The sequence below is a fragment of the Vicugna pacos genome, chromosome 18, assembly GCF_048564905.1.
Source record: "Vicugna pacos chromosome 18, VicPac4, whole genome shotgun sequence".
NCBI lineage: Eukaryota > Metazoa > Chordata > Mammalia > Artiodactyla > Camelidae > Vicugna > Vicugna pacos.
In genome coordinates, this window is record NC_133004.1 from 45351232 (window position 1) to 45357780 (window position 6549).

The 6549-nt window shown below is 46.7% G+C and overlaps 1 long non-coding RNA gene across 1 annotated transcript; it reads left to right on the forward strand.

Annotated features, from left to right (window-relative positions):
- The first annotated feature begins 4612 nt into the window (after window positions 1-4612).
- On the forward strand, window positions 4613-5806 carry LOC140686987 (uncharacterized). The gene is made up of 2 exons (XR_012060999.1): window positions 4613-4859; window positions 5631-5806. It is a non-coding gene; the product is annotated as an uncharacterized lncRNA (long non-coding RNA).
- The last annotated feature ends 743 nt before the right edge of the window (window positions 5807-6549 follow it).

Sequence of the window (6549 nt, forward strand, 5' to 3'; positions counted from 1 at the left end):
GAATATAATCTTCTCCAAATTGTTGGCAAATTATCCCAGCTTTTTGAATACTCCTTTTATTCTCTGTGTTGATCTGAAACATCACCCTAGTCCTGCACTAAATTTCTACACATGAGTGAGTTGTTTACCAGGCTTTTATTCATGGATCTAATCTGATTATCTGTTTCTGTACCTTGATGGCCTGTTGCTTCTCAATTATGTTTTAATATCTGGAGAGATGTAAGTTGATCTCATGTTTAGCCACCTTGCTGAACTCCCTTATTAGTACTAGCCATTTGTGATCTCATTATTGTTCCTTTAAAAGTAACTTTTAATTTGTATTTTTATATTTCTTTGGTCTGTAGATTAGGGATGGTATTCTTTTGCAATTTTTTATAAAATTTTATATTTCATCAGTAAATATGCCACATGGTATTTCTGCTTTTCATTATTGCTTGAAATTTCTTTTGTGGATAACACATGGCGAATTTTTGTAAAGTTTCCATGTGTCTTTGAGAGAATATCTCTTCCCTGTTTGCTGAGTATAGAGCTAGCTCTGTAGATCCATTAGAGCAAACATGTTAATTGTTTTTAATCCTCTGTAACCGTATTTATTTGTCCCCTTCTTAGGGGCTTTATGAAGTCTCTTACTATGACAGCATCTTCGCCCATTTCTTCTTGTATTTCTCTTGGTTCTGCTTTGTGTGCTTCAAAGCCGTGTTGGGAGATACCTGAACACTCATGGTAGGCAATAGTTCCTCTTAATAACATAAACTCTCCTTTTAATATTTTCCCCCTCAAATTCTATTTTTTTGTTAACCCTTTTATGTTTGTTGTAATTTATGATACATTGGACTTATTCTTAACACCTTGTCTTGTGTTTTTTTTTTTAATTTCTCATGATTTTTTAAGCTTCTTGCCCTTTGCAGAATTATTCACATTTTCTTTGTTGTTTTTTTCCTGTAATGCTTTGTTCATCACTGCTTTTTACTGATCACCTGTCTAGTTGTTCTGTTCGTTTTTGGAAGTCTATTACTGAAGTCTCCACCTGTCATTGGAGCGCTTCTGTCCCTCCCTTTAGTCTGTCAACTTTTGCTCCATATGCTTTGGGGACTGTTATCAGGTGCATATGTATTTATAACTTACATTTAGTTGATTGACTGACCCTTTTGTCAATATGTAACACCCTCCTTTGTCTCGTGTAACATTTTTCACTTAGACTCTATTTTGTCTGATAACACTGTAGCCCCCCCAGCTCTCTTTGGTCACTATTTGCGTGGAACACCTTTTGCCATCCTTATTAGGACCCCATCCTAACAGCCTCATTTTAACTTAATCACCTCTTTAAAGACCTTATCTTCAAGGATACTTACATTGTGAGGTACAGGGGGGTTGGGCTGTCAATATATGAACTTGAGGGACAAAATTCATATCATAGCAGGCAAGAACCATTACTTCTTTTTTTCACTTTTACATAATTTTATTTTATTCTTATTTTTCATTCTAACCTTTGCGTATTTTTAAAACAATTGTATTAACCTGAATGATTAATGCTAGCTACCACATGTAACAAATACCACAAATCTTAGTGGCTTAAAAATAATAAATTTCTTAAACACAAAGTTCAGTGTGGGTGTTCTCTGTCAGATGCTGTCTTGGCAGCTGCCCCCTGGGCGGTGATTCAGGCAGGCTCCTTCCGTTGTGGAACGCGCCTTCTGTGGCCGGCTGGCAGAGGGGCTGCTTGAGGGAGATTTTTTCTTCTTTTATTAAAGTGTAGTTGATGTACCATGGTGTGTTAGTTTCAGGTATACAGCAAAGTGATTTAGATGCACTTTTTTTTCAGATTCTTTTCCATCGTATGTTACCACAAGATACTGAGTCCAGTTCCCTGTGCTACACAGTGGTCTTTGTGGTTTATCTGCTTTATGTATGGTAGTGTGTGCTGCTAGTCCCAAACTCCTCATTTACCCTCCCTCCCCCTTTCCCCTTTGGTAACTGTAAGTTTGTTTTCTATGTCTGTGAGTCTATTTCTGTTTTGTAAGCAAGTTTATTTCTATCTTTTTTTTTTAGATTCCACATATAGGTGATATCATATGGTATTTGTCTTTCTCTGACTTACTTCACTTAATATGATAATCTCTAGGTCCACCTATGTTGCTGCAGATGGCATCATTTCATTCCCTTTTATGGCTGAGTAACATTCGATAGTGAATGTACACCACATCTTCTTTATCCACTCATCTGCTGATGGACATTCAGGTTGCTTCCGTGTCTTGGCTACTGTAAATGGTGCTGCTGTGAACATGGGCGTGCGTGTATCTTTTCCAGTTAGAGTTCCCTCTGGATATATGGCCAGGAGTGGGATTGCTGGATCATGGTAAATCTATTTTTAGTTTTTTAAGGACTCTCCAGACTTCTCCATCGTGGCTGCACCATTTACATTCCCACCAGCAGTGCAGGAGGAACCACTGTTTCTTAGCTCCTGTTTCTTCCCCTTAGAATTTCTTTGTTCCTCACTGATGTGCCTCATTTGGTGACTATTTCATTAAGGTCCGTGGATTGGTAAAGATTTTGAGTCTTTGCATGTGTGATGTATATTTTTCCCCCTTTTTTGCACGAGTCATTGTTTACCTGAATACAGAGTTCTAGTTTAACAATCACTCTTCCTTGATGCTTTGAAGACAATGGCCCATTGTCTCCTCGCATCTGGTGCTGCCAGTTAGTCAATCTAACTCTATTTCTTTGCAGCTAATGTGTCTCTTCCGGGGTTTTTCCCTCGTGGGTCTCATATCCTGACACTTCGTCACAACGTGAGCAGATGTGGTCTTTTCTCTTGCATCTTCCTGGCTTTCTCTGTGTCCTTTTGAGCTGAGAAGTCGTGTCCTTTTTTCAGCCCTGGAAATGTCTTTCTTAGAATGTCTCTGAGATTGTCTTCCTCCTCATTCTTTTCATTTTCCCCTTCTGGCTCACGTCCGAGAGAAAAGTTGGAACGTCTGGACCTGTCTTCCGTTCTCTTGACTTTCCTTGCATTCTGTCCAGCCTTCGTTCTCCTGGGTCCTGGGAGACTCCCTCCCTTCAGTCTCCCAGCCCAGTAACTCAGGCGTGGCCTGTGTCTATGCTGTGAATTCAGGCCACCTGCTGCCTTCTGATTCAGTGATCTTTGAAATCTCCGTCGGCCGAGCCGATACCGCTCGCCGGACGTTGAGTCTGCACGGTCCAGCGGTCTGTTCTGCTGACGGTGCAGGTGCTGTTTGTTGTGCATGGTTGTTACCCTGTTGTGGTGTTGACTTTTCCCCAGATGTCTAGTGCTTCCTGGTGAGGGGACTGTTCCCGTTGGACATCTGTTCTCCATAACCTGCGTGCCTTGGCTGCTTCTGTTCAGGCAGCCTTCAGTGAGGGCAAGGGGATCCCAGGTGCATTGTGGGGAAAGATGCTCCAAGAGCTCCGTTCCTCGGCTCTGAGGACCCTGTTCCTCCTGGGTCCTGCCCGCACACCCCCTCCCTTACCCCAGGTACTGCCCTGTCTCCCTGACACCAGGTCCCCACTCACAGCTCCTACTACAGGAAGGTCTCCCCGCGGTTTGCTGCCCGGTGGAGGGGCTCGCGGCGGGTCAGCCAGCCCGGCTGCTCCTGTCCCGGGCAGGGTGCTAGCTCACCACCCTGGGGCCACCCCTGTGTCTGGCACTTTCAAGCTTGGAAGTGGCCTTTTCTGCTGCCATTTGGACGTAGGTTTTCTCTGCAGTGTTCTAGTTACCAAAAAACTCTCCCTAATTTCTCCTCCACCAGGCTGGGGACGGGCAGAAGGGGAGAAACGGCACCACGTAGTTTCCCTTCTTCACGTTTGCTAAGTACCTGCGTCACATTGCTGTGTCACTTCGAGCACGAAGTTAATCGAAGAAGCCCGCCGTGTGTTTTGCTTCCGTTTCCTGCCCCCCGCAGCCCCTGCCGCGCCGGCGGCCCGCGCCTGTCCTCGCACGCGCCGTAAGGCGGAGCCTGCGCTTGCGTCCAGCTCTGCGGAGCTCCGCCTCGTGGGCCGGGCCTCCTGCGCTTGCCTGTCGCGGCGCTCCGCGGGCCGATGCGTGCGTCTGCCACAGGAACCACGGGTCCCCGCTCCGCGCAGCCTGCGGGTCCGGCGAGATCCTCCTTGATGCCTCCACTCACGTCTTTGCCAAAAATGTCGAACACAGCGGGGCCTGGAAGTGAGCTCTTTGGTTTCCCGACTTGAGACCTTGCCCAAGGTTTACACATTCCCTCCGCAAACGCTCATGAAGACGGAGCTGCAGTCGCACCCTGCAGGCGACGCTGTCCACCAGCTTGTGAGTCCCTGTGGCAGGAAGGAGCCAACCCAGAGTCTGTCGTCTTACCCTCAAGGTTGTCGTGAAAAATCAGAAGTGGCCATCAGGATGCCCTGGTTGTTAGTCCCAGCCAGTTAGCGTGTGATTGTCCCCCCGTTTCCCAGCTGCTCGGGTACCTTGGTTTGTCCCCCTGCCTAGAGGACGGGTTTCTTGGGGGAGGGGATTGGTGTCATTTCCGGGGGGGGGGGGGCGGTTATGCACATACGCTCATTGTGACATGGAAGCCATCGCAGTCAAGGCTTCATAAGTGCTAGTTCCCCACGCCACCGGGGAGCAGACGTCATGATTTCGATTTTATAGATGGGGAGCACCTCGCCCAAGTTCCCAGCTGCTGACGGCAGAGTTTGCTGGACTGGCTGACTCCATGCCCAGGTCTTTGCGTGGCACATGCTTTCTGCAGAAAGCTCGTAGTGGCCTGGGACCTAGAGTCCTGGGATGTGGCCTCTCCCCACAGGGACCCGAGGTGGAGAAGTAATTGAAGAAGTGGAAGAGAGGAGGTCCCAGTGCTTTCTGGGCCAGATTGTAGGTGGGGCACCCATTCCTGTGCCCTCCTGACTTTGGGCTCTTAACCAAAAACGCATCACTGAGCTGATGTGACAGTGGATTAAGGCTAGTGAGAGGCCCTTCTGGCAAAGATTCATTATTAATAGGCCAGGCTGTGAAGACTAGGTAGACAGGAGAATAGCAGACCACACAGGGAAGCTCATGCAATCTGCTTCGAAGTACGTGGCCTCCAAACGCCCGGAGGCTAGAGCCCGGTAGGACTCTATAAGCAGGCGGGCATCGTTGGCCAAGCTCTGGGCCAGGCAGTGGGGATAGAGGGGTGAACGAAACACACGTGGTCCCCAGTATCAAGATACCTTCGGGGTGGTAACAACAATAATGCCTTGCGTGCACCCGCCATCTGGTACCTGACAAGGTCGTCTTGCTGTGTGTCAACGGTCAGCCCTTCCATGTCCACGGGCAGCATCAGACGTCCAAGGTCACCATCATCCCTTGCCTCCCAGGTTGTCCCCCCGCCTCTGTACTTGTCTCCCCAGAGCCTGTCCCACTCTGAGCCTCCTCAGTCTGTTTCAGATGCAGATCATATCATGTCACTCTCAGACCCGAAATCTCCAATAGCTTCTTAGTCTGAGAATGAGAAAAAAAAGGACACAATCTCATCGACTTTTTTTATACTGATTGCACGTCCAAATGATCACATTTTGGATCTGTTAGGTGAAATACAATACATTGTTAAAATTAATTTTACCTATTTCTTTTGACTTTCTTTAATGCGGCTGTTTGAAAATTTAAGGTGGCATCTGTGGCCCACATCCACACCTGACATCTTCCCGTTGGACATCACTGCCCTGGACCACTTTTTTCCCATACCTTTGTGCCAGGACCCCTGGTGCCCTGATGCTTCACTTGGTTGGCTCCTCCTCGTCATTTGGGTCTTGAATAAACACCGACGCTGGGCTCTCTGACCGCCTCCTCTCAGTGTCTGCCCCTCTGTACAGCTCTCTGTCAGCACCTGTTTCTTTCCTGGCGTCAATCACACAGCATAACCGTCGCAACTTACTGCCTCGACTCGCCGAACACACTCTGTGGCAAGTGCTGTTCTAAGTCTTTCACGTGTATTTGCTCTTTTTTTGTGTGTTCACTCTCTTTTTTGCATTCTTTTTTATTGAAGCATAATAGTCAGTCTCCAGTGTTGTATCAGTTCCTGGTGCACAGCATCACATTTCAGTTGTACATACACACACGTCTTCCTTTCCATATTCTTTCTCATTCTAGGTGATACAAGATACTGAATATAGTCCCCAGACTATACAAGAGAAACTTGTTGTTTATCCATTTTATGTACAGTAGTCAGTGTCTGCTATGTTTTTATCAGTTTAAAGTATTTTTTTAATTTAAATTTTTTATTGTATAATTTTTGTATTCACTTTCGAAAGCCTCACTACCACCCTAAGAGGAAGATATGCCCCCATTTTATAGGTGAGGAAACTGAGGGGTCCCAGGTTTAAGGATCTGGCCTCAGAGCCTGCTGTTCTGGCCCAGTGAGGACAGGGACCCTGCTTGCCTCGAGTTGCCATGAGGCACATATTCGTGCCCAATAAGTATCCAAATGTCCATCAACAGATGGGTGGATGCAAAATGTGGTCTGTCCCTACAACGAAAAATACTACTCAGCCATGACAAGAAACGCATTGCTACAGCGTGGATGGACC